The 26719-nt window shown below is 43.6% G+C and overlaps 2 long non-coding RNA genes across 4 annotated transcripts; one reads left to right on the forward strand and one right to left on the reverse strand.

The window, feature by feature from the left end:
• Nucleotides 1-2480: 2480 nt before the first annotated feature.
• Nucleotides 2481-12431, reverse strand: LOC310768264. 2 transcript variants are annotated; one of them, XR_014551238.1, is made up of 4 exons: nucleotides 11734-12414; nucleotides 9683-9872; nucleotides 5519-6096; nucleotides 2481-3881 (listed from the first exon to the last, which is right to left on the reverse strand). It is a non-coding gene; the product is annotated as an uncharacterized lncRNA (long non-coding RNA). The 2 variants fall into 2 exon arrangements; XR_014551239.1 differs by lacking the exon at nucleotides 2481-3881 and having other exon boundaries at nucleotides 4818-6096; nucleotides 11734-12431.
• On the forward strand, nucleotides 10950-26719 carry LOC310768281. Of its 2 annotated transcripts, XR_014551258.1 has the most exons (3): nucleotides 10950-11103; nucleotides 23129-23338; nucleotides 26475-26719. It is a non-coding gene; the product is annotated as an uncharacterized lncRNA (long non-coding RNA). The 2 variants fall into 2 exon arrangements; XR_014551259.1 differs by lacking the exon at nucleotides 26475-26719 and having other exon boundaries at nucleotides 23129-24484.

Raw genomic sequence — 26719 nt, forward strand, 5'->3', positions numbered from 1 at the left:
AGCACTCAATTTTATTGGCCTACACAGCTGTCATTCAAAGTGCAGAGCTGTGCGGAACCAGGGCCCAAACCGTGGCCGAAGCCCCAATGGAGCACCCCTCCTCTCTCTTTTAAATACAATTTCCATCTTCACCCTTTAGTAGTTTCCACTACTGTTGATAGAATCATGGAGCTGGAAGCGATATCAAAGACCTGGACCGCCTTGCTCTTTCCTAACCCACTCAATGTGGTTGGACAGGATTCCCTAGACAGAAATTGTCCCTGACAGATGTTTATCTGAACTTTTGGTCTCCAACTGTTTCCAGCATTGTGTTTTTTGCATTCCTGGGATGGCTTTTGGGAATGATTCCTATAGATGCTTGTGAGTAAAAATGCTTTGGCACATCTTTTCCCCATGGGCCAAATAGATTTAGCTCAAGTAATTGTCTCTGAATGAGTTTTGCAGATGATGCCCAGAGAGTGGTCCAAGGGTACGTGACTTTTAAAGCTAAGTGGTTATCAGCCTAGTTGGTACACAGATCCCCATTTAAATAAAGCCTTCCAAATCTAATTTTACATGTATGTACCCAAGATTCCTTCCAAACTGTCACTCTTCTTTGGGAGGGATTCAACCATATACTGGCAAATTTAGTGTCTGACAATTAAAGTAAATTAAAGTGGTTTAGCATCAGTCCCCTCTTCCCAGGGAACTATGGGAATTGTAGTTCTGTGAAGGGGATAGGGTTATCCTAGCAACACTAAACACCCTTATAACACACTACAGCAGTGGTTCCTAATTAGCTAGGTACTGCAGACCCCTTGTTTTTCAATAGCCAAGTTATGGACAACCTACTTTTGAAAATTTTGATATTTCTATGGTTGTCTTTGTTATGCTTTCACTCAAAATAGTTGTGTGTATTTCTGCTGGAGCCCTGCTGGCTGCTGTTGCCATTAGGGAAGCTTGCACATTACCAAAGGCCCTCTCAGATCTGGAGCCGGTTTTTTAGGGGTCCAGCCCAAACCTAAAATCTTCTACAGAGCAGCAGGTGCACTTAATTAGCAACTCATAAGACGCACCCTTGCAGGACAGGTAGGCAGCAAAGTGGAGTCGATAGCCGCATTAATCAGTTGCAAACCTTACATCACCTTCAGAGGCAAAGGTGACACTGGGCTAAATCACCATGGATATAGATGATCACTTTTCTAGCCCATGTAGCAGTAAGAGCATTAACAGGCGGTTTTATCAGCAACCACATGCTTCCACACATTGCTTGCGACAAATCTGAACATATTGGAAGGGGTTGAGAAATTAGCTGTGGCTTTTTTTATATATAAAAAAACCTGTGATCCTCTCAGGGGATTCGATTCCTAGTCAGGCACCTCTTTTCCTTTTCCCAGGCCTGCAAGTGGAGTTCTTAGGGGGCGTTTTGTGCCCAGTTTGTGTGCAGCGTTATATACCATCCCGGAGAAGGAACACAGGAAGCTGCTTATACTGAGTCAGTCCATTGGTCCATCTTGTTAAGTTTCTTGCATTCTCATTTTCCCAGTCTTCACTTAAGTTCTCCACACTTCTGTGGAAGGAAAATTAAATATATGAATTCCCGTGGACCCACATGTGTGGGTGGACAACAAAAGAATCAGCTGTGTGCATAAATTCAAAACATAGAGCTTGCACACACAGAGCCCCAGTAGCAGGTTTTAAACCCAAAAAAGTTAAGCAACAGTATAGTGTTGGGAATACAGGTTGTTTTAATTCTGTTCAGCTGCACACAGCAGATGACCTCTTTCTACCCCTCTTGCAATAAGCAAACCACAAACAGTTAAGTAATTTTAAAATACTTTACTTACAGATTCAAGGTCTCAGTCATGCATTGTTCCATGCAACAGCAAGGCAAAATAATCTTGGGTAGAAAATACAGCAAAGTAGCTTCAAACATATGGTCTGTGCTTGGGAGCAAGCACAGACATGTCCTTCTTGTGGCTTACATGATGCACAGAGAGGAAGCAGAAATGCTTCATTTCCTCTCCAGAGCAGAGGGTGTGTGACCTAGCTGAGTATCTACAATACATCTCTGTGGTCCTTTTCCCTTCATGCACCAACTAGCCCTATGCTTGCTAGTTGTATCTGACTGCAACCTCCCACATTTTCCACATCATGCTTTTTTTTAAAGTCCAAATGAAAATCCACCCACATTTTAGTGAAAAATTCTAATATGTACTTTTTTGCCTGCAATTCTGCCTAATATATACATTTTTGCAAAGCAATTTCCTTTAACACAGTGTGTATTTGTATGTTATTTTCACTAATACAGTGGTACCTCGGGTTAAGAACTTAATTCGTTCTGGAGGTCCATTCTTAACCTGAAACTGTTCTTAACCTGAAGCACCACTTTAGCTAATGGGTCCTCCCGGTGCTGCCACGCTGCTGCCGCACGATTTCTGTTCTCACTCTGTAGCAAAGTTCTTAACCTCAGGTACTATTTCTGACTTAGCGGTGTCTGTAACCTGAAGCATCTGTAACCCAAGGTACCACTGTACATGCATTTATATGCATACTTTAATAAATGCATTTTTGTACTCACCACTGTGCTGGAGAAGTGCATTGCAAAATTTGGAGAAATATAAATTTCAAAGGATGGCTGTGTTTTAGTTTGCATATTGTTTCAAAAAGTGCAAATTAGGTAGATTTTCCTTTAATTGCAAACTGAATCTAAATTCTCCCCATCCCAAGCTGAGGTAAGTGGCCTCACCCTGCCTCATGGTTGTTCGGCAAAGGAGCAGCTCATTTGCACAAGGCGTTTCCCCTCATGACATTTGCCTTTCATCAGACATGCTTCTGGGGAGTAATAGCAAGAGTTACATTTCAAGCCCTTTCTTCTCTCTGCTTTTGGTCCTATCCTGTGACGTCCTTTGGTTTTTAATTAAAAAGAGACAGCCTAAGCAAAATTAGTGTTTAAGCACTTTCCAAGAAATAATAATAATGATGATGAACACATCTGACAGAACTTGTTCAACACATAGCAAATTTATTCTCCATTTTGGCAAGGAAATCACAAGCTTGAGTTTGGTGAAAGATCTCTCCCTCTGTCTCTCTCTCCATGCGTCTGATGAACTGCACCCTGGTCCATGAAAGCTTATGCCACCATAATTTTTTTCAGTTTTTCAGGTAGCACAAGTTTCTTGGCTGGTTTTACAACATGAAAGGTGACCCTTCTAGAAACTACACCTAATGAAACTCCTACAACTTTGCTTGAAATTTCCAAGCAGGGATTTCTGAAACTGTCCAGTTTCCAAAGAGGCAACTCCCAAAAGAGGAGCCTTCAAATTCCACCCTCCATAGTTTGCTTTAGGCAACTCTCATTTTATCCTCCTATCTGGTCGTCGTTCTGCTCCTGAGATGACCATGGTGAAAGTTGGAGCATGCCCTTCTTTAGTCTGGATTAGCTAATCCAGGACACTTTTATCCCTTGGCCCTTAATAGATTACTTATGAAGGAATGAGACCCTTAACTGAGAAAAAGGTTGTCCACCCTGGTTTGTGTTTCAGCTGGGAAGCAACATTTGGGTAAATTGGTTGAACAATAGGAAAAGATTTTTCACATGTCTGAAGGGAAGTTGGATCTCCCCCCACCTTTAAGGTGGAAGAGAGAGAGAGAGAAAGAGAGAGAGCGCAAACTAGAAGTTCCCCTGGTCTTGGCAAATCATGAGGCGTTTTTCATTTTGTAACATCAAAGCCAGCTCCATTTCTTTGATGTCTTTGCATGCTGTTTAAGGTAAAGCATGAATGAAGAAATGTCAATCTGCAAGGTGTCCATGTAGTTTATGCTGAACACTGAAGAGGACTTGTAGATAAAAGACGAACACGAGGGTTGATAATGAATGTCCAACGAGGAGGTGTGCATATCTAAAAGGAAAGGACTCAGCTGGAGAACAGCTCTGCAAACCTTAAAACTCTACTTAGTCCAAGTTTAAGAGATTAAAAAAAAGTTTTTTTATGAAAGCAAGTACAAAACTATGCAAGGAGTGCTATGCAATTCATCATTGTTTCCTATTCCATATTGTTTTTAAAAAAACAATTCTAAACACATTTTCCAATTGATTTCTTTTAGGAACATAGGAAACTGCCTTATATTGAGTCAGGTCATTGGCAGCAAACATCATAAGCACATAATAATATACTGCTGGATCAGGCCAATGGCCCATTTAGTACAGCATCCTGTTCTCGCAGTGGCCAACTAGATAGATGCCACAAACCCTCAAACAGGATCTTTGCAACTCTCCCCACTTGAGATTCCCAGCAACCAGTGTTCAGAAGTATGTGACAGTGGAGTTAGAACATAAGAAGAGCCCTACTGGATCAGGCCAAAGGCCCATTGAATCTGACTTTGCCCCACCATGGCAGCAGGATGTTCTGTCTCAGACACCAAATACATTTTTTTACGATATGGCATACATTATATCCTTTCCTCCAATTAGTTCAAGGCAGCATAGCTTGATTTTCTGCTCTCGCTATCTTCACAACAGTCATGTGAGGTAGGTTAGACTGAGAGGCTGTGAATGGCCCAAGTTCAGCCCTGTGTTGTATTGCTGTCTTAGAGAACAATGTTGGATGCCACTTTTATTTTTATCTTGTACGACATTGCATTTTTAATTTTGCTGTTCGTTTGTTTTTTTAAAAAAAAATAAACTTTTTTGTGAGCAGCCCAGAGAATAAATGTTATTGGTTTGCCAGCAAATACAGTAAACTAGTAGCCTCATATCACAATTCTTGGGAATCTAAAAAATCAGTCCAATTTTGAGATCAGTGATTAAAATAATGTTTTATTTTCTTAGGGAAAAGGAAGGTTCAGTCCGCCATCTTGATTTAAAATGGCACTCCAAAGTATCCAGATATGTCTGTAATGTTACCTTTTATTGTTTCATTAATTACTGAAAAGGCACATCCAAGGTCCCACTGTGATTGTTGAGTGCAAAATTCAGTACAATCTGAAGGACCCTTTGTTTCCTATAGCTCTGCTCATTCTTCCTCTCATGGTGACAAGACCATCCACTAGAGTTGCCAGACCTCTAGGTCTGACCTGAAGTCTCCAGGTTTCCTTGGCCCCCTCCAAGTGGCAGATGGAGGGCTTGTACCTCCAGGTGGAAAAGAGTACCTTTAATAATTATTGGGGGGGGGCATTACAAAGACTGTGCATGCAGCTTGCAGGCCTCAGCCCAGCAGGAGCTGGCTGCAAATTAAAGCATAGACACTCTGTGGAATCTGCCCTCCTCCACTCCCCTCTCCTAATTAATCTCTGTCCCCAGATTCCACTCCCATGAGATCACCAAGGCCCGCCCTACGTCTCAGGTTTGGGGCCTGAAATCTCAGGGACTGGGATGCTCCCAGCCTGGGAACCCTGGCATGCATGCTGACCACCCACTTCTGCCACTAAAGGCATGGCAAAGTATCACATTGCAGTCCAAGGGGAGCAAGCCCTGAGAGATCAACCCTTTGTGGAACTGTAAATTGCTATCCACAATGAGACTAATAGAGATTCAAACCTGAGGCTTTTGGGGGCTATTATTTTTGCAGCTTTGTCCATTCTCTTCACAAATCATCACTGACGGAGGTTTCACCTCTGTTTAATAACTTCAGAATAATGGGGGACTGTGCATCTTTCCGTGGCAAATTTGTTCAATTGCCCAATTATTCTGATGGTTAGGAAATTCTTCCTGATGTTTAACCTAAATCAAGTCCTTCTGAGTTCAAAGGACTGTGAGGTGGATAAGAGCTAAGATGAAGGAGTGTAACAGCTTTATGGATTGCTCGCCTGGCAAGGAGATGATACTAGAGAAGAAAAGGCTGTACTTTCAAGAATCTCTTCTTGGAAACTTCAGATGCTGAGTCACGGAAGAAAGACGTTCAGTCCAATGCAAAGGAACATCGGTTTCATTTCTTCTTTGCTTTTCATACTTAGATGTGAGACCTGTTCTGTGAATTGATAAAAATAAAACTGTAGAGGATGCCTCCATTCTGTCCAGAAAGCCATTTATGTCTTTAAAGAGCCCATCTTTTATATTATCTCTCTCCTGACCCCAGAATTGGGGGTGCAGGGAAACACGCCAAAGTAATACAAATCCTGGAAAAATAAGATGACAGCTACTTGCTTTCATTTAGGTTCTGGGGAAGGTAGCCAGAGAGAAATAAGCCATCTTCAGGTTCTCATGCAGAAAAGAGTCTTTCTCCATCACCTGCCAACTTGCTACAGTTCATATAAGCCACCTTTCATGCCTTCAGTCAGCAGAGCACAGGGTTGAGACTTACAGATAAGTCAGGGAAAGTACACTTTGTGGTTTCCCACAAAAACCCTAAGTTCTGCCCCTAACTCTTGCGTTCTCTCCCTCCCTCCCTCCCTCCCTCCCTCCCTCCCCCCTTCCTCCATGAGGCAGCCATGAAACTTGCTCCAGCCATGTAGGCTTAGAATCTGAAGCCATCCTTATAAATATGAAGAAACTATAAGCTAAGACCCGCCGCCCCGCCACTTTACCAATGGGACCTCAGTGTGTTTTACGTACTCCTTTTACGCAGTGCTCATAATGTGTGAATGAGAATGGATAATAGTGGGACTGGATAACTCTAGCTTCCTAGTAGTTGTTGTTTTTTAACTCTGCTATAAACTATAAAACCAAATTTATTTTATTTTTTAACCCAAGAGGGACATGGTCCTTTTGATTGGGGATTCCAACAATTTGCACTTGGGATCTCTACTTATGGACCCTTCTCTGAGAGCCCAAATAGCAAATACCTTGTTTGAAATTAACATCCCTTCCCAAACGCTTTGATCTGGGATTTATGCAGAGCCAAAACCTTCTCCTTCTTGGTATTTCAAACCAATACTTTTTCCTTAGTTTTCTCAGCTGATTCCCCCCCCCCCTTTTTTCTGTCTACAGTAGGAGAATGTCTTCCGTGCATGTCAAGCTCGCTTCAGTTCATTCCTCTGAAATCTATTTGCCAGCCTAATTAGTTACTTTAATTTTTTGATCATCCTTCACATTGTTGCTTTAAAAAAATAATAAGAGGGTGGGGAGGAAAGGGGGCAGCCGTAGATTCTTTACTTGTCTAATAGGTTTCCAAATATTTGCTGGAAAATATAACCATTGAATAAGATCAGCTTTCAAAAAGGGAGTCTTTGGAATGTCAGCTCAGTGAATGCTCCTGACAGGGAGAGTAGGTGGAGAGTTAGTATCGTCTGACAAGGATATTCGCAGGAAGCAACATCAAAATGTAACAGAGAAGCCAAAAAAAAAAAAAAAAAGGAGGCGGAGGGGGAGAAAAACCAGCCTTCTTTGGAGATTTTGAAAGCAGGAAACTTTTACACTTCCAGAGCTTGCTCTGGAAGAGTTTAACTGTCCAAGTAAAGGCATTTACTGCGGTTTCTCCTCTGATGTCTAAGCTCCGTCAGATGAAGATACCATTTTCGGCTAAAAGGTTATTAGCAAATGGACCTCATTTGAATGGTTAAGATAATTAATGGATTAATTTGCCACTGCTCCTGATGTAGCAGTGGTTTAGGGCCAACCGCAACGAGCACCGGGTCTAGGGTTCCCAAGGGGAACACCAGACATTCTCAACAGAGAATGGTGTGGGGCAGCAGGGGGAGTGGCCTGTGTAGGAATCCGTCACTTTTTGGCCAATGCTTCAGGAATGTGCTTTGCAAAAGGGTGTTTTGCAGGCTTCTGCACAATGTCACAACATCTTGACTATTACAGTTACCATTTATTTAGTTTTGAATGTATACCCTGTTGTTGTTTTAAAAAAAACAAATTCAAGACACCCAAAATCAGCTGTTTGAGGCAGCTACCTAGCTCTACCTTATAGTAGGGTGGGACCGATCTCAGGGGCAGAGGTGCCAACTTCTGAGGGAAAAGGGATGACATCGCACACATGATGTCAGGACGTCAGGAGGAGTCAGGGGTGGAGCTAAATGTAGCAGCAGCATGGCTTCAATGGCTGGCAGCTCCTCCTCCTCCCGCTTCTGGCAGGGGGCTGCTTCCCTGCTCCTTCATCTTCATGGCAGGAGGAGGAAGAGAATAAGCTGGCCACTGAAGCTGCCCTCAGCCTCCTCAACCTCCTTTGAACATTGGGGGGCCCTAGCCCCCTCCCAAAGAATATGGGGGGAAAGGGCTCAGCCCTTGGGAGTTGGCACCCCTGCTCAGGCGCCACAACCGCACCCATACTTTTAAAGCACTGCTATACCACATTAAACGGCCACATCTTCCTTCAAAGAATTATGGGAACTGTAATTTGTAAAGGGTGGTGGGAGTTTTTAGGAGAACCTTACTCCCCTCACAGAGCTACAATCAACTGAGTGGTTTAACAAGCAGTCCCTCTTCTCAGGGAACTCTGGGGATTGGGACTGTGACAACAAATCTCTCCTATTCTGAGAGTGAACTTTGGAACAGAGATGGGGAGCCTGTGGCCCTCCAGATATAGCTGGACTCCAACTCCTATCAGCCCCAGCCAACATGGCCAATGGTCAGGAATGACAGGAGTTGTAGTCCAACAGCATCCAAAGAGCCATAGGGTCCCCACTCCTCCTTTGGAGTATAAAAAGTACTTTGGTTTGTGGAGAGCAGGATCAAAGAATCCCAGCAACCAGCCAGTGGTAGATGTTAACACTGGTGGATGACCATTTTCCTTCTGTTCCCGGCACTAAACCACATAATCTTAAAACTCAGCTGTTGCAATGCATCCTTCTCTAGCTGATGCAGAACGCTGCAGCTAAACTGTTGCTGGAACTATTGCCAGAACATAACTCTGATGCTCAAAAGCTCGCACTGGCTGCTATACACTACTGGGTCGGGTTCAAGGTTCTTGTGCTAATCTACAACAGGGGTCAGCAACCTAAGGCCCATGGGCCGGAAGCAGTCCACGGAGGTCATTTGACTGGCCCACAAGCCGCTCCCGAACCGAGTCACCCACTAGCGTGCTGTGCTAAACCGGCGCAGCGCGGTGCAGGGACTCGCTTCTGCGGTGCCGGAAATTGCATCTGCGCAGAATTCGCAGGCACGCGCACTCATGTGCGCCCACAATCTGGTCCGTAGAGGGATCTCTGCAGGATCGAGCCGGCCCAGGCAAGATAAACCTTGCTGACCCTTGATCTACAAGGCCCTTAGCAACTTGGATCCAGGATACCTCAGGATACCCCATGACCTGCTCCCTGATCACTCAGGTCTTAGACAGAATCACTGTTAGTTGTCCCCCACGGCTTGGATGCATGGCTCATATCCACATTCATTCAGCATTGTGGGCCCAATTTTATGAAAACTCCCTTTCAGTTGAGGTCAGACACGACCTCTGGTACTTACTGAAGTCTATTTTGCTCCAGCATGCATTTTAATTGAATTCTGAGTTTAGAGATTTAACTTATTTTTAGTTGAGTCTCCAGTACACTGCTTGGAGGCAACTGTAATTAAGTGGCATATAAATTATAATAAAATTATTATAATAATCATATGCATGAGAAATTTAACAACACATTTCTGGACCTTCTCTGAGGATGCCCCTAACTCACTAAGCAACGGTTATTTTGAAAGTGAGAGTTTATTAATCTCACCCCTGCATTTATAATGATTTAGAATCCCATAGAATGTGAGCTTATGAATTACTTTCAACTTGCCTTGCCTATTCATGCTGGCTGGCATTTCTCCTCACCCCAGACAAACCTCATGATAACACTGAAGTTTCATCAGTGACAATCAAGTCCTGACTCTTTGTAGATCCAATTTCACCATTGAGCTGGGGGCAGAGGGAGCATTCCTTTGAGCACTGCTTGGTTAAAAACAACCGAGATTGCATTAGGCTGCCTTTTGAAACTGGGGAGCGGGTGGGAGGCTGTGGTTCACATCTAATGTTCTGCAAGAGAATGAGAAATGGCTGCTTTAAAAAAAAATAAACCCCTTTGCTACAAACAGCATGCATGGCATCAGAAGAAGCCTGGCATGTAGAAGTGGGGGGGGGAGTCTTTAGATGTAGGGGATTATGAAAGAGTGAATACAATTTGCAGATAAAATAGAAGTGATTAAGTTAATGAAGGATAATTTTGCCAGTTTGAAAACTATAATTAATAGGAATTAATTGTTTATTTAGAAATTTAGCATAGCTCTGCTAAAAGAAAAACACACACACACCCAACATCAAACATAATGCCATTGGAAGCCCATATAATGAAGAAAATGGTCCAGATGTTCATAAAAGCTTATAAAGCTTTAAAAAAAAAAGAGTGAGCGCCTGCATGAAGAACTCTAATGATAAAAAGATGCCACTTGCTGTTCTGCTCTCCTTTTAAATACATCCTTTCTGAAATAATGATTATCATTTGCACTTTCATCTTAAGTTAAATAGCATATGGCTTTGGCTGATTAAAGCCCCCTCCTGGTATTAATCAGCATCTTAGTATCATGTTTCTAATGGAGGCTGCCGTGGCCCTGCTGATACTGTAAGCTTTTTAACAACATCTGAGTCTGTGGTTCAGGGCTGCTGGCGAGGAAGAGCTTTTGAGAGAGGGAAGAGCCTGCAAAGATGTCCCTCGCAGGTGTGCAGTTCATGGGCAACTTTGACAGTGTTGGAAAATACATTTACTTAATACTTCCGGCTTGAACAAATAACTGGATTTTCTCACCTCGCTTACTTTGACAGGGAAGGACTTTGGCTGGTGCAGGGGGGGGGTGGCACACATTCAAAACCTAACAGCCTTTTTAGAAACAAGAATTGCACTTCAATACATTTCCAGCACCTTCTCCAAGGTCTCCTCTAGGAATTGAATTGCGGTGTGTGCGTGTTTTCAGGGGTGTGAGGACTGACAAGGGCCTGGGCTCTCTTCTGGGGAATGTTCCAGTAGCGGGTGGAGAAATGGAAGACAATTTCAGCTTCGTACAGAAGGTCCGTTTCTACACACACACACACACCCCTCTCTTCTCCATCCAGGCAACTGAGAGGCATTATCAGAGTTCCAAGGTCACAGTCCGGCCATGCCATAACACTCATGGAAGTTGGGCTGGTGAGAGGTGTGGCCTGAAGGAAAGGGGTGTGGCCAGGGCTTTTTTTCAGCCGGAACTCACCTTAACCCAGTTCCAGAGCCTCTCAGGTGGGCGCCATTGCCATTATAAGAGAACACAAGGGGGTTTCATGGTGAGTTCCAGCACCTCTTTTTCTAGAAAAATAGCCCTGGGTGTGGCCCAGGTGTCATAAGGGTAAATAGAGACGCGGGGGGGGGGGGGGCTGCTACTCCTTGGGCCTGAGATTCTCCATTCCTGGAATAACTGCAGATTATTTTAGTAGTATAATTAGTAATCATGTTGTTGGTTTTTTAAATTAAATAGCAGGACCTCAGTGGGATGTGAGGGTGGTGGTGAGCAATACTACAAGGTATGTGGAAGGAGGTATAAGCCAGGAATAGGATAGCTGGGTCACTCCAAGAGAGTATAAGAAGAGCCCTGCTGGATCAAACCTAAGAGCTATCTTGTCCAGTGTTATGTTATCATGTTGGCCGCTCAGATGTGGGAATTAGACACTGGTTCCCATTTGCTAGGGAATGTGGAAGACAGTCCTGGATTGTTTGCCCCGTTTAATTACCATAGTTCTTTTTTCCACTCCTATAAAAACTATGCAAGACACTCTCTTTAAAAGTTTAGATAACATATATCTTTTACTTAGTGTGCTTGCAGTTGCAGATTAAATATACGCAGTGCAGGTAAGCGATACTTAAACATCTTACCTAGATTAAACTGTTACAGACTAACTCACTAACTCTGAAGCAGAAAGCAGCACAACACAGCGTACCTGCTGCTCTAACGGTTGAGACTATTCAATAAACCGCCATAACTGTACCAACTGCCATAACTGCCGCAGAGTGTGTGACATCATAGATTTCTACAGCTCTTGCAATTAACCCTTTACATACGCATTTTGGATGCTGACATCCCACATCAGATGCCTATGAGAAGCTCACTAGGAGGACATGAATACAACTGTTCACTTGTGATCCCCATGAGCTGGTAGTCAAGAGACATATTGTCTCTCATTCAGGAGGCAATATAGTTGTCATGTCTAGTAACCACTGAGAGTCTTATTCTCTGTACCTTTGTCCTGTTCCCCTTTTAAAGTTGGCCACATAGGCAGCCATTACTACATCATATGATAATAAATTCCGTAGTTGGCCATGCACTACATGAGGAAATACTTCCTTTTGACCTTCCTGAATTGCCAAACATTCAGATTGATTGATTGATTATTGATTATTGTATTTATATACCACCTTTCCTCCAAGGAGAACAAAGTGGCATACACACTTTCCCCCATCTCCATTTTATCCTCACAACAGCTCTGTGAGGTAGGTTAAGCTGAGAGACATTTTGGGGTTTATTCAACCCAGAACACACACACCTGGGAACTACTATTCATGGAGCGGTCATCTGTGCATGCTCAGCCAACTCAAATGTACACAATATTCTTAAGTATGAAGTGAATGCAGATTATGTTTTCAAGTCGAATTGAAGTTGGTTTGAGGGGTGGGGGTGGGGAAATGCATCAAACAGCAGTGTTGGTCAAGAAACAACGTGATAGGTATGGATTGTGCATATTTGTCAACTGCCCCAGGAAAAAATGGGACATCCCATTTTTTTCTCACAAGAGGACAGCAGCCGAAATGGCCACTGCGATCTTGCATGATTTCAGGTGGAATTTCACACAAATAATGTGATTTGCACAGGAGTGGGTCATGTTGGAAGGTATAGATTGTGTCTAACATTTTGTGAATGCATCTTGAAAAACTAGCAGTGGGAAGTGCACTGGATGTTGAATAAGTGGTAATATAACTATATATACAGTACTCTTGTTTGACAAACATGTTCTAGCCAACCATGCTAACTCAGGAAGCAAAATATCATTAAAGAAATTTCATCTGTTTGAGAATGCTTTTTGGAGTGGCTGAATCTTTGGAGGCCATTAGCTCTTTCAGAGTTTGAGGTCATTTGGATTCTTTTCACATAAGGAGAATTAAGCCTCTCGAAAACGGAATTCCTCCCCTTTTAAATAAATAAATGTACGGTTCTTTTTGTGAAATTGGGTGGTTCTTAATAAGATACATGATTTCCCCAGAGATGTTACTTGGGCACCCGTATAGGACTTTCTCCATTAAAGGCCATGGGGCATTTTCTCCTTCTCCTTTTTTCTTTCCTAATTTAGTGTGACAGTTGCTAATGCCTAGCATGCATCAGAGCAGTGGTTCCAGCAGGAGAAAATGAAATACACAGAGGGACTATAAACAAAAATAAAACAAAGAATGGAGCAGCTTTCCCATAGGGGGGCAAGGGCTGCTCTTCCAAATCTGCATCCATTTCAATTCTTACAGAGGATACCAACAACAAATCTTTGAATCAAAATTAACCTTTCTAGAAAACTCAATTGTGTTTTTAAATCCTGAAAGATTGGACAAAAATGAACCAATGGGGGAGAATTCTCAGGTCCTGCTTGCATGTTCCACACCAGCGTCTAGCTGGCCACAGTGATAACAGGTTGCTGGAGAAACGGACCACATTTAGGCCACATTCACATCATACCTTTAAAGTGCTCTGATATTACTTTAAACAGACATGGCTTCCCCCAAATAATTCTGGGAACCCTAGTTTCTTAAAGGTGCTGAGAGTTGTTAGGAGACCCCTATTTCCCTCACAGAGCTATGATGCCCAGAATACCCTGTGAACAGGAATTGACTGTTAAACTGCCGCTGCAACAGATGTACTAAAATCCAAAATAAATCAGGATGTGGCAGGTGCTTGAAATACGTTGTGACAATTTTAGGGCATTGCCGAATGAAATGAAGCCTCCTGCATCTTTCTGTGTGCTTCTGCTGCTTGCAAGTTTGTGCCTGCAGCCATCTGGCTCATTGTTCTCCTCCTTCCCTTTCCTCCTTTTCTTTCTTTGTTTCTTTAAAAAAAAAAAAGAGCCAGTGAAACATGTAAGAATCACATGCACAGTTTGGGCTGCTGCACAAAAGGATGAGACAGTTAAGGTGCAGCTAGCGACCATCTCCTGAAGGAGGTATCTCTTGGCAGCTGGCCAAGCAAAATGCAATTGTAGCATTTTTAATTTTTTTCCTTTCTCCTCCTCCTCCCCAAACTCGCTCTTTATTTCAAACATCTGAGGAGAAGCTGCAAATAGACTGATTAACATTTGGGACGTTTTCCGTCCTTCCCTTTGGAATCTTTGGGCTTTGATTCTGCAGAAAGCAAAATGCCTCCAAATGTTAATCAATCTGTTTTCTGTGGGCCCCTTCTCTCTGATGTACAAATAAAAGCATTTGGAGTTTTGCAAGGGGTGGGGGAAGAGAGTCTCCTTTCGAAGAACTGGGCAGCAAATGCCTTTTTTATTAAGTGGAGAGCAGGGATGGGTAGGGCTGCAACCAGTCTATGTTTCAAGGTGGGGAATACTCCATTTCCAAGTGGCATGTCAGAGAGGATTCCATGCCGGCCCTTCAGAGATGGTAGCTTACCCATGTGCGCATGGCACATAGGCAAAACCTGGAAATAGGCATTGTTGGCACAACTGTGGAGCTATAGGGACTTGTTGGCACCTCTACCTCTGGTCTGCCAGGACTGCAGAAATCAGAACAAAATGAACAACACATATAATTTATTTATTTTTACTTTTGTGTAGTCTAGCTTCTATACACACTTGCACACTCCTCTTTATTCTTTGTCCAGGCAAACAAGATAGAGACAAGCAATATTTATATCAGCAGCTGGAAACCACAGGAAGGGAGAGTGCTCTTGGGCTCAGGTCCTGCTTCAAGCCCCCCCAAGTGTCCCTATTTTTCAGGGACATCCATGATTTAGAGAAGCCGTCCTGGTTTATGATTTGATCCTGGAATGTCCCACTTTTCCTTAGGATGTCCCTATTTTCATTGGACAAATGTTGGAGGGTATGCTGCTTGCAGGCTTCCCATTGAGGCATCAGGTTGGCCACTGGGAGAACAGGATAATGGACTACATGGGACAGTGGCCTGATCTAGCAGGGCTCTCCTTACATTCACAGGCATTAGCAGAGTTCAGTTATGCATTGGAGAGTTCTGAGGGCCAGGTAAAGATGCCCAGAGGGCCACATCTGATCCCTGGGGCTTTACCTTGGCCACCCTTGTTCTAGGTCATGGAAGAAATTCTGGAATTCTTCCACAAACACTGCTTCTAACAGTGTTCCACCCCCCCAACACTGGATGTCCAGTTGCACATCATGTTGATTCTTCTGTGACTGAAGACTCGTGTCCTGCCCCCCTCCCTGTTTTGTTCTGTTGTAATCCTAGTTTTCTAACCAGTGTAGGGATTGTAGCACAATGTGCGGGGGGGGGGGGGGAGGGGAGTGGGATATGTCCAAAGGCTGCTTGTAATTTGAGAATAATGGCCTTTGCAGAGAGAAGCTTGGATTCCAGGGAGCTCACTGGGACATAAACTGTTGAAAAAGATCTCCCTTAAATTATTGTTCTTTTTTTTTTAAGAGAGAGAGGGTGGGGAGGGGAGCTATAAACCATGTTGTATGTTTATTGTGACCTGGAAGCAAGCCCTGGGATGTAAGGACAGCGTCATTATTAAAACAGAGGAGGATTGTTTTGGAGGAAGTGTGGTTTCAGATACACATCTAGATCTTGCAGGCTTGTTGATGTGAAAACTGACCTCTCTGAAAGTCCAATCCTCTCCCCCCCCCCATTCTCCCCCCCCCCTTCTTTTAAGAGTGAGCAAGCTGGAAGACAAGACTGGATTTATGTCCATTGCAAAACATATAGCAAGGGCCAAAAGACATTTCAGTATGAAGACAATTGACTTTTTTTTTTCCTGAGCAGAGCATTTGTTATTAGTTCTTTAGAAGACAGACGGACAGAAGCACTAGAGAAATAGGTCAGCTTCTGATCAGGTGGAAGTAAAGTGCTCAGGGCGTTTTTGAGCGAGTTATTGTCAACTCATTTCAAGGGACTTCTGTTTTGTTTTTTTTAAATTGATTGCACAATAGATTTTGTCAAGAAGAGGCAGTGTAGTGTGGTTGGAGCAGGGACGGGGGAGCACATGGTTTTCCAGCTTTCGTTGGACTCTCACCAGCCACAATGGCCACTGCTCGGAGATTATCCGAGTTGGAATCCAACAACATCCATTGTTGGCCATGCTGGTGATGCCAACCCTGGGGGCTGCCCAGTTGGCATTGGCCCATGTCTGTGGAATGCCCTCCCTGGTGAGGTGTGTCTGTCTCCCTCATTATTAACTTTTGGGAGGAATGTAACAGCATTCCTTCTCATCCAGGCATTTGATGGCTGAAAGACATGGTTCCAGGCCACTGAAACCACTGCTTGTATAATGTTTTCAACTGTTTTCATATATATTGATGTGTTTGTCACCATGAACTTCTTTGGGAGGAAGAGGGAGATCTAAATTGAATAAATAAACAAATAAATAATCTGGAAGGCTACAGTTTCTCCATCCCCACCCTCAAGAGTACTTTAGCTTGTTTATTTTATTTGTATGTGGTAAGCAAAGCTTGCTCTCCCCCCCCCCCCCTAAGTTGCTAATCTTGCCTAATGTTTATCTGGAATCAGCACCTGTTCCCTGTTATGAATAAACTTACAACATGGGAAAACTTCCATGGAAAAGGAAGGCAGTGGAAAATTTTCTGGAGTTTTCCCCACCTTACATCAATGACACCCAAGACTGTGACTCTCACTGAAATGGACCCGCCTAAATCTTTGTGGCAGGCCCATAAAAGCAAACATACGGAGATGTTGGACATTTTGGCAATGGATCCAAGTGATCAGCTTCCTCCAAGCATGCCTGAAGTTGGACCACCACCATCTTTTCGAGCAGCTTGCAGGTTTGCAGTGGAATTCCAGGGCTTCTTCTGTGATAGTAGCACCCAAGAGTGTCTGTAGCGAAGGAGGCTGGTCTTTCAGGTATTGGAGTAATCCAGGAAACTTTGTGAAACCCAACTAGTTCATTCTAAGCACTGGAATTTCTAATTGCGGGTCTAGTTTAAATACCTTCTCTGTTCAGAGGGATTGTCAGAGAAGCAGACTTCAGCAGAGGCTCTGATTATGCTGAGGCCCTGCACGTTGGTGCACTTAATTCAACCCTGTTTTTCAATGAAGACTCCCTCTTGCAAATTCAGGCAGCCGCCTATTCCCCAAGCCTTTCTGAGTTCTTGACAGCTTTGACATGGTGTGACATTCTACTTGTGGATACAGCTGTCACTCAGGTGGGCATTTTTCCCCCCTAAAATTTTTTTTGACAGTTATTTTTTCCCCCTTCTTAAAACCAATATAGTTTTCTTATGTGACAGCTGAAATAAGGCTTTCAAACAGCACTTAATTGGAGTTAGGGCTCAACCTCCCAATGTGTGAAGTGGAACATCAATGCATTTGCAATCATGTCTCCTGCAAAAGAAAGGAGAGAGGGAGGAAGAAAGCTGTACTCCTGCAAACAAAACTCTAGCCTTGTCATAGAAAGGAGGGATGGAACAGAGAAGATATAGGAGTTTTTGTGATCAGATCTCTTGATGTTTTCCTTTCTCGCCCCAAAGCACCAGTTTGTGGGAGATCAGATCAGACCAGGAGTAAGGAAGGAGGCGGCGATTGACACCTTTGCCCCTATGTGCTGATTCCATAATTCCAAACAGTCCCACAAAAATTGCTATTAGGTGCCTGGATATAACTCTCCAAGGAATTTTGTGGGAGGTGAGTGGGGCTAATGGAAGTTTGCCTCCTGTTCAGAATTGAAGCTGTGAGCACCTTAATGATGCTATGTATGGACTGCTTTTAAAATATTTGAATGCTGCCATTTCCTTGATTCATGCACCTGTTTGTAAAACCTAGTGATAGCTCTTCTTAGCCAATAACTTTGGGAAGCTGCCTCATATTGAGTCAGACCACTAGTGCATCTAGATTGGTATTGTCAATGCTAACTAGCAATGGCTCTCCAGGGTTTTAGACAGCAGACATTGCAAGCCCTACCTGGTGATGCCAGGGATTGAACCTGGGATCTTTGATTGGTATGACTAGTATTTGCTCACATAGTACAATGGTACCTCAGGTTAATTCGTTCCAGAGGTCCATTCTTAACCTGAAACTGTTCTTAACCTGAAGCACCACTTTAGTTAATGGGGCCTCCCACTGCTGCCGTGCCGCCGGAGCACAATTTCTGTTCTTATCCTGAAACAAAGTTCTTAACCTGAAGCACTATTTCTGGGTTAGCGGAGTCTGTAACCTGAAGCATATGTAACCTGAAGTGTATGTAACCCGAGGTACCACTGTAGTTGTTCTTAAGTCCTCAAACAATAAGTAATTAATGACAGTTTTCTACATCATTTTGACATTTCCTTCACATTAAAATGCATGTAAGTTACGTAACTTATATAAGATAATGGACAGTGATACTAATACTGCAGTATTTGGCAGAAGCTGAAATGCAGTGGAACGTAAACAGCATTGATTGTGGTGAATACAGAGCAGAACGGAAAGTGCTGTCTTCTTACATTCCTGTTGTCAGATAGCATCAGTTGCACTTTACAGATGGACAAGTAACGTTTGAGAACATTTTGGGGCTCAGTTTTTTGTTTTGTCCATTGCATTTAAAATTGTACATTCAGTTAGCTACAATTACCTTGGTACAGGTACTCACAAAAATCCACTGAATAAGGTAATTTTGTAGCATTGGAGGTTATGCCATTTATTGCTTCTTTCCCTGACTCTGGATGCCTTGTGGGTCTAAGAAATGGCTCCCACCAGCCACCAAGGGCTTGATCACTAGTTCCAGTAATTTAATGTCACATTTTGCTCCTAAATTTGCCAGAATGTCCCCCAACTTTGCAATCTAGAGGGTGAGCATATGGGTTCAGCTGATTGTTTTAGCTAAGGTACACTGTAGTCGGTCTACAGCAGCAAAATTTCCTACTGGACCTTCAAGCCTTTTGAATTGCTATTTGAAATTGTTTTTAAATGTTCCCCACCTGCCCTAGAACGAAAGAGGGGAAAAACACTCCAGCATTGCCTGGAACTGATTAGCTTTCCCCGTTAGCTTCTGGTCTGTTAGTTTTGCCAGGTTCAAAAGCCCAATATCACTGCCAGCAAACTCACAGCATTATCCCATTATCACTGGGGATCAATGTATAATTTTACCTCTAGAAATATTTCTCGAAAACCCTTGCTTTCCCATGGACACTCTTCAAGCATGCTCTTAATTATGTCCGTGACTAATTTTAACAAGTTAGCTGATATTAATCCCACATCCCTCCGTAATATTTTCTCCCCCGGCTGATTTAGAACTTCAGAGGCCCTTTTGGCTGTAATGCTTGACGATTGTTTAAAGAACTGGCATACAGCTGCAGTTGTATGAAATTTCACATTCTCTGGCTGAAACGGTTTCTAAGAGTTTGCAGACGGGTGCTGGAGACAGCATGATCGCCCGGGCAAAAGAATCCATCCTGTCTCTAAACTGATCAACCTAAGTTGCCTATAAAATCACATCCCTTTACACTGATTTCCTCCCTCGCCAAAATGTGCTGAATAATTGTAATGCAGTCCAGCCAGAGAAGAGCAAAATTTTCTCCACAGCCTCTGCAAAGGGAGTGTGTGTGTGTGTGTGGTTGTGTTTCTTTTTGTTTGATCTTTTACATCCACCCTAGGGCCGTGAACTGCAGGACTTGCTTTAGATTAGTAGCTTGATCCTGTCTGAAGTGACAGTGAGTCATAGTAGGAACCAAAACGTTCTATAGGTGGTTGTGGAAGGAAGGATTGCTAGGGAGCACCGAGCAAGGGATAGAAACCTAGCAGAGTAGCCATTTTGGATAACTCTTGTTTATAACAACAGCAGCACATAGGAGCTTCTTTTACCAGCTTTGGCTGGCAAGACAGCTACAGCCATTTCTGGACCATGATAGCCTGGCCTTTGCTGTGCATGCACTGGTAACCTCCAGGCTGGACTACTGCCATGTGTTGTATGTGGGACTGCCTTTAAGGTTGGTCTGGAAGCTGCAACTGGTGTAAAATGTGATGGCTCTGCTGCTCACTGAGGCAGGATATCGCCAACATGTTACTGTTGAAAGAATTGTACTGTCTAACAATTACCGTAGCTGCCTGGCTAAGTTCAGGGTGCTGGTTTTGGTGTACAAAGTCCTATACATCTCAGGACCAGGAGACCTAAAATATAATCTCACTCCTTATATTCCCAGCTGAACACTGTGCTCCGTGACAGCCTCCTGCAGACCTAATCTTATCAGTGTACACTTTTCCAGCTCTGCCATATCCTTTTTGAAGTGAGGCAACCAGAACTATACACTGTCCAAGTAGTTACCGGTAATAGCATTGCCTCTTCAGCCTCCTGCCTCGCCAACCCCACAGCCTCACTTCTTGATAGAGTTGCTGTAATCCTCAGACCTTCACATCTGAAATGCCCAATCCCAGGTGTTTGTGGGTTGACTGAAAGGAAGTATCTTGTGGCTCAGTATTACTGTGTTGAACACCATACATACACCTTCTATAAGCAAACAGTGACAATCCTCTTTCCACTGCACATAGGCAGGGTGTGTGGAATATTTTAGGACCTGAGGGCCATACATTCTCTTCTGGGGGCCACATGACACTGGTGGGTGGAGCCAGTGGCCAAAGTAGGTGGAGCAAAAAAGCAACTCTTACCTTTGTATGGAAAGCTACATTCAGCCAGATGTTTCCATGCTTGCCATAATACACAAATCTGCTCTCCAGGCAAGCAAGAGGCATTATCATAATTCGAGAACGGACAAAAGAATTTGAAGTGTGGTTTAAGGAGAGGGCAGCATCCCAAGGGCCAATCAGAGAGGTCTGGAGGGTTGCATTTTGCATCTTTTGGGGGAAGCCGTGGCTGTTTAAAGCAGTGTGATACTGTTTTAGATGCTTCATGCGGACATGGCCTAGCATGAGTGAAGCTTCAGCAAACTTGTTGCCTCGGCAATCTCTCAGGATTTTTTTTTAAGTGAACAAGAAAAACAAAACAAGTAAAAGAGCAAACTGCTGGTGTTAGTATTTTTTTATTTTCTTTTTTTAATAATAAAAAAGTGAATTCTTAAAGGAAGGCAAATACCACGCTCTTGTCTTTTAACCTGAAACACAGCCTCTAGGCCCCACCATTCCTTTTTGTACTTTTACATTTTTTAAAAAAAGAAGGAAAGCTCCTTTGATACAAGATAGGAACTAATTCTAGGGGCGGACCCAGAACAGCACACAGATACCTGCTGATTTGCCAACTCGTGGGTTTTTAAAGCCTCCTCAGCCGCTGCTGGCACCTCTCGTCTGTCATTGACAGGAAGATCTTTCTCTGTGAAGGGCGATTTACTCAGCAGGAGGCCTGCAAAGTGACTGCCTCGGGTACTATAAAATATATAAGAGTCAAATCATATAGAAATGAGAAGGGGAATGGGGGAAGAGAGGAGGCAGGAAGAGGCCAGCTCTTCCCTTTTAAAGAGAAGAGGAAGAAGAATCAGGGAAGAAAAAAGGGGGGTAGATGTAGAGCAAGAAACAGAAATGTCATCATTCTCACTTGACAAATGAGAGGTTGTGGGGGGGGGGGAGTGAGAATAAAGGGTTTTAGCTGGATTCGAGCATTTAGAACCACCAGGACCTTGTTTCAGGACTGGGACTCAGCTCTGGAATGTGCCAGATAGAGGAATGCAAATAGCAGGGCTTCTGAGCATGGGCAGAGTATTTTCAGTATGACTGAAGAGTTGCAACTTTCTGAACATAGGGATAGGAACATAAGAACATAAGATGAGCCTTCCGGATCAGGCCAATGGCACCTCTAGTCCAGCATCCTGTTCTCACAGTGGCCTACCAGATGCCTGTGGGAAACCCACAAGCAAGACCCAAGCACAAGAGCTCTCTCCCCTCCTGTGGTTTCCAGCAACTGGTATTTAGAAGCATTACTGCCTTCACCTTTGGAGGCACAGCGTAGCCATCCTGGCTAGTAGCCATTGATAGCCCTCTTCTTCATGAATTTGTCCAATCCACTTTTAGAGTCATCCCATTTTGTGGCCATGGCTGTTTCCTGTGGGAACAAGTTCCATAGTTTGGGTATGTGTTGTGTGAAGAAGTTCTTTCTTTTATCTCTCCTGAATCTTCCAACATTCATCTTCACTGCATGTCCACAAATTCTGGTGTTACGAAAGAGGGAGAAAAACTTTTCTCCATCAACTTTCTCTACATCATGCATTTTTTAAATATCCTTCTATCGTGTCACCTCTTCCTTTCTTTTTCTCGCTAAACTAAAAAGTCCTTTGTAAGGGAATCACTCTATCTCCATTATAATTTTGGTTGCCCTTTTCTTCATTTGTTGTTGAACTTTTTTGGCATGCTCTGTTCTTCCAAACCAACTGCAAAAATGGAAGCATTAGACGTGCCCACAGTTGGGAGCCTCTCCTCCCCCACATCTGTTCCCAATCCTTAATAATTTGCTCTCCTCTGCAAGTATAATAGGTTTCCTTATAAAAATCCCCCCAAAGATGCTTTGCTTTGTATAATGAGCTTAAAGCCTCTAATGGCCCTCCTTGCTCCAAATTGCTTCAAGTTTCTCACCACACCGTATGTGGCGTATTAATTTTTCCAAAGAATTTGAGTTTAATACATCCTTTTAAAGGACATTGTTGGAATTGCCAGCTTTCCCACCCTATTCATACTGCAGATCTCTACCCCTGCACTCCTGCCATGCCCCTCTCTACCTGGGTAATTTTGTCCAGCCACTGGAAAATTCCCAGAATGAAGGAAGGACCTCAGGTGGGGTCAAGGACAAGGAGACAAGAAGCATGCAGGCAACCCAGAGCTGCCAACTGACCAGGGTGTGGCCTGCTCTTGCACCCTGTGCCACAGTATTGATCAGCAGAAATGAGCTTTCAAAGCTGTTTGTGGCTTGGACGTAAGTATACGTAAATTAGGGGTGGGGAACCTTTTCCAACCTGAGGGCCACATTCCCTTCTGGGAAGCCTTCTGGGGGCCACATGTGAGTGGCGGGTTGGGCCAGTGGCAAAAGTGGGGTGGGCAAAGGATGACAATTTTACCTTTCTACAGCAGGCTAGTTTCCATACATACTCTCACACCCTCTCTATCCTCAGTCCAGGTGAGGAAAAGAAATAATCAGAGGTCAGGGACATGTTCCAGCCAGGCAAAACATTCAAAGAAGTAAGGTCTGCGAGGGGTTTGTCCTGGAGAGAGAAGGTGCGACTGAGGAAGGGATGACCTGGAGAGAGTCCCATGGACCAGATAAGGAGGCTTGGAGGGCTACATTCTGATTCCCCACCTCTGGAGACCCTGAGATTCCCCAGGCCTGGTAACAGCCTCTAGTTAACTGCCAATCCGTACTTACCAATAGAAGACACCTTGGGAGTGCATAGCTCCGGTCTGCTTTATCTCCCAGGACATTAAAGGAGCTCTGTGAGCCCAATGGGGGCCTCAAGCTGCAAAACATCCTGGGCTGGCCTTGGTTTAAACCAACTGCATTGGTGCCCATCACATCATTTTGTTGGAGCAGACTCCATAGTTTAACTATGTGTTGTGGTGAACTATGTTTCCTCTGCCGTATATTTGCATTGCAGACCTCTGCTGAAGGAAGAGGCTGCTGCTTCCACTTTCACCAGCCCTGTCTGGTGTTTAGCTTAGCAGTTAAATGTCTGGTTCAGCCATTACATTGATTCTTTGTGTTGCTCAGATGTCATCTGAGGTCAAGGAAATATTCTACAAAAAAAGAACTAGAGACCTGGGGCCATTTCTGCTTTTGTTTTCCTAGCTAAAATGGTGGTCGTGGTGGTGATATTGGTTGCCTAGTTGGGCCTGTGCCAAGTAAAGTCAGCAAGGAGCTTGAAAGGGTCTAGAACAGGGGTAGCAAGTGTGGTGAATTCCAGCTATTGTTGATCTCCCTTCATTCCTGACAATTGGCCATGATGGCTGAGGCTGCTGGGAGTTTCCCACAGTTCCCCAAGTTTTTCTGCTTAAATTATAGGGTTGTACTTGACTTAAGTTCAACTCAGTTCTAAGTGTACCTTTAAGGGCATGGGCCAGGTCTAGGCTGGATATGGCAATTCATGGATACAGCCAAGCAGAATCTAAAGCAATGGTTGGGAACCTGTCACCATCCAGACATTGTTGGACTCCAGTTCCCAGCAGCGTTAACCAACCCATCCAATTTTCAGGCATGATGGGTGTGATAGTTCAATGATATCTGTGTTGGCTATAAGCAACCTTGCATGCCTCCGGTCAGTAGAGGGTAGTGTTGAGACATAGATAAACAGTAGAAATTATGCTTTGTGGTTTCCTACTAATCCCTCAAGCTCCGCCCCTTCATCTTGTCCCTTTGCCTGCTCCTCCTTCCCGCACGAGGCAGCCATGAAACCACCTCTCGCCATGTAGGCTTTAGAAACTAAAGCCATCCTTGTAAATATAAAGAAACTTTAAGCAAAGAATCTCTTTTCTTTACTAATGGGACCTCTGTGCATTTTCTTTACTCTTTTAAAGCAATGCTAGTGGTGTGTGAATGAGACAGAATGGGTTGTGGAGGGACTGGGTAGATACATCTTCCAAGCTATAAACCAAACAACTATATATATTTTAAAACCCAAGAATCTGGAGGACCACAGCTTCCCCATTCATAATCTAGCATTCACTCTCTTTTCAGATCCCAGTTTTGGTTACCTGAGGGCTTTTTCTTTTGTACAGTGGTACCTCGGGTTAAGAACTTAATTCGTTTTGGAGGTCCATTCTTAACCTGAAACTGTTCTTAACCCGAAGCACCACTTTAGCTAATGGGGCCTCCCGCCACCGCTGTGCAATTTCTGTTCTCATCCTGAAGCAAAGTTCTTAACGCGAGATACTATTTCTGGGCTAGCCTGTAACCTGAAGCATCTGTAACCTGAAGCATCTGTAACCCGAGGTACCACTGTACTGGCATAAGCCAGTGACATCATCACCCTGATTCATTAGCAAGCTTTGAACCGTATTGAACTAAGTCCTACTCAGAGTAGACCCATTGAAATTAATGCACCTAAGTTACCAATTAACTTCATGGGCTCTACCCTGGATAGGGCTAGTGGTGAAAACCACCTTATCTTTGTTGTTGTTTAGTCGTTTAGTTGTGTCTGACTCTTCGTGACCCCATGGACCAGAGCATGCCAGGCACTCCTGTCTTCTACTGCCTCCCACAGTTTGGTCAAACTCATGTTAGTAGCTTTGAGAACACTGTCCAACCATCTTGTCCTCTGTCGTCCCCTTCTCCTAGTGCCCTCAATCTTTCCCAACATCAGGATCTTTTCCAGGAAGTCTTTTCTTCTCATGAGGTGGTCAAAGTATTGAAGCCTCAGCTTCAGGATCTGTCCTTCCAGTGAGCACTCAGGGCTGATTTCCTTCAGAATGGATAGGTTTGATCTTCTTGCAGTCCATGGGACTGCACCATAATTCAAAAGCATCAATTCTTTGGCGATCAGCCTTCTTTATGGTCCAGCTCTCACTTCCATACAACACTACTGGGAAAACCATAGCTTTAACTTTAGGGATCTTTGTCGGCAAGGTGATGTCTCTGCTTTTTAAGATGCTGTCTAGGTTTGTCATCACTTTTCTCCCAAGAAGCAGGCGTCTTCTAATTTCGTGACCGCTGTCACCATCTGCAGTGATCATGGAGCCCAAGAAAGTAAAATCTCTCACTTCATTTCTTTCCCTTCTATTTGCCAGGAGGTGATGGGACCAGTAGCCATGATTTTACTTTTTTTGATGTTGAGCTTCAGACTATATTTTGCACTCTCCTCTTTCACCCTCATTAAGAGGTTCTTTAATTCCTCCTCACTTTCTGCCATCAAAGTTGTGTCATCTGCATATCTGAGGTTGTTTATATTTCTTCCGGCAATCTTAATTCCGGTTTGGGATTCATCCAGTCCAGCCTTTCGCATGATGATTTCTGCATATAAGTTAAATAAGCAGGGAGACAATATACAGCCTTGCCGTACTCCTTTCCCAGTTTTGAACCAATCAGTTGTTCCATATCCAGTTCTAACTGTAGCTTCTTGTCCCACATAGAGATTTCTCAGGAGACAGATGAGGTGATAAGGCACTCCCATTTCTTTAAGAACTTGCCATAGTTTGCTGTGGTCGACACAGTCAAAGCCTTTGACCTTATCTTACTGCTTTTATAAAATAAAAAAGCAACATAGGGGCATTTTGTTTTAAGACAACAACTAACTGGCCTGTGAATTGTCTAGCCAAGGATCCTATTGGTTCCCCCCTCCCCACTTTTTTTTTTAATCTAAATTGAGCTTCTTGGTCAGAGTTTTAGTTTCTTTTCACTGTTATCCCCCCCCCCTTTTGCAAAAGCCCCCACCCAAAATACTCTGCTTCCCATTGCCTTTGTACCTAGCATTTCCCTCTCCCCCCTCCCTTCCCTAAAAGGTTTGATGATGCATTGTGATTTTCCTTTTCTACAGGGGCTTTATGAAGGGAGCTGGAGGGAGTTCTCATTAGTCTCACTGACATCTTTTATCACTTATCAGAGGAACAAGCAAACGGAGAGCGATTCCTTTGATCATGGCAAAAGGAGAAAGAGTATTAAAAACTCTATGAAGATTTGCTAAGTAGAAAGTGGGAAAGACAGTCTGTAGCGTGTTTCAAAGAAAGAAACATGATTTAAAGTTGCCAGATTTGCTTGTATGTATTAAAGAATTGTTAATGA

The sequence above is a fragment of the Podarcis filfolensis genome (assembly GCF_964270895.1).
Source record: "Podarcis filfolensis genome assembly, chromosome: 8".
Lineage (NCBI taxonomy): Eukaryota > Metazoa > Chordata > Lepidosauria > Squamata > Lacertidae > Podarcis > Podarcis filfolensis.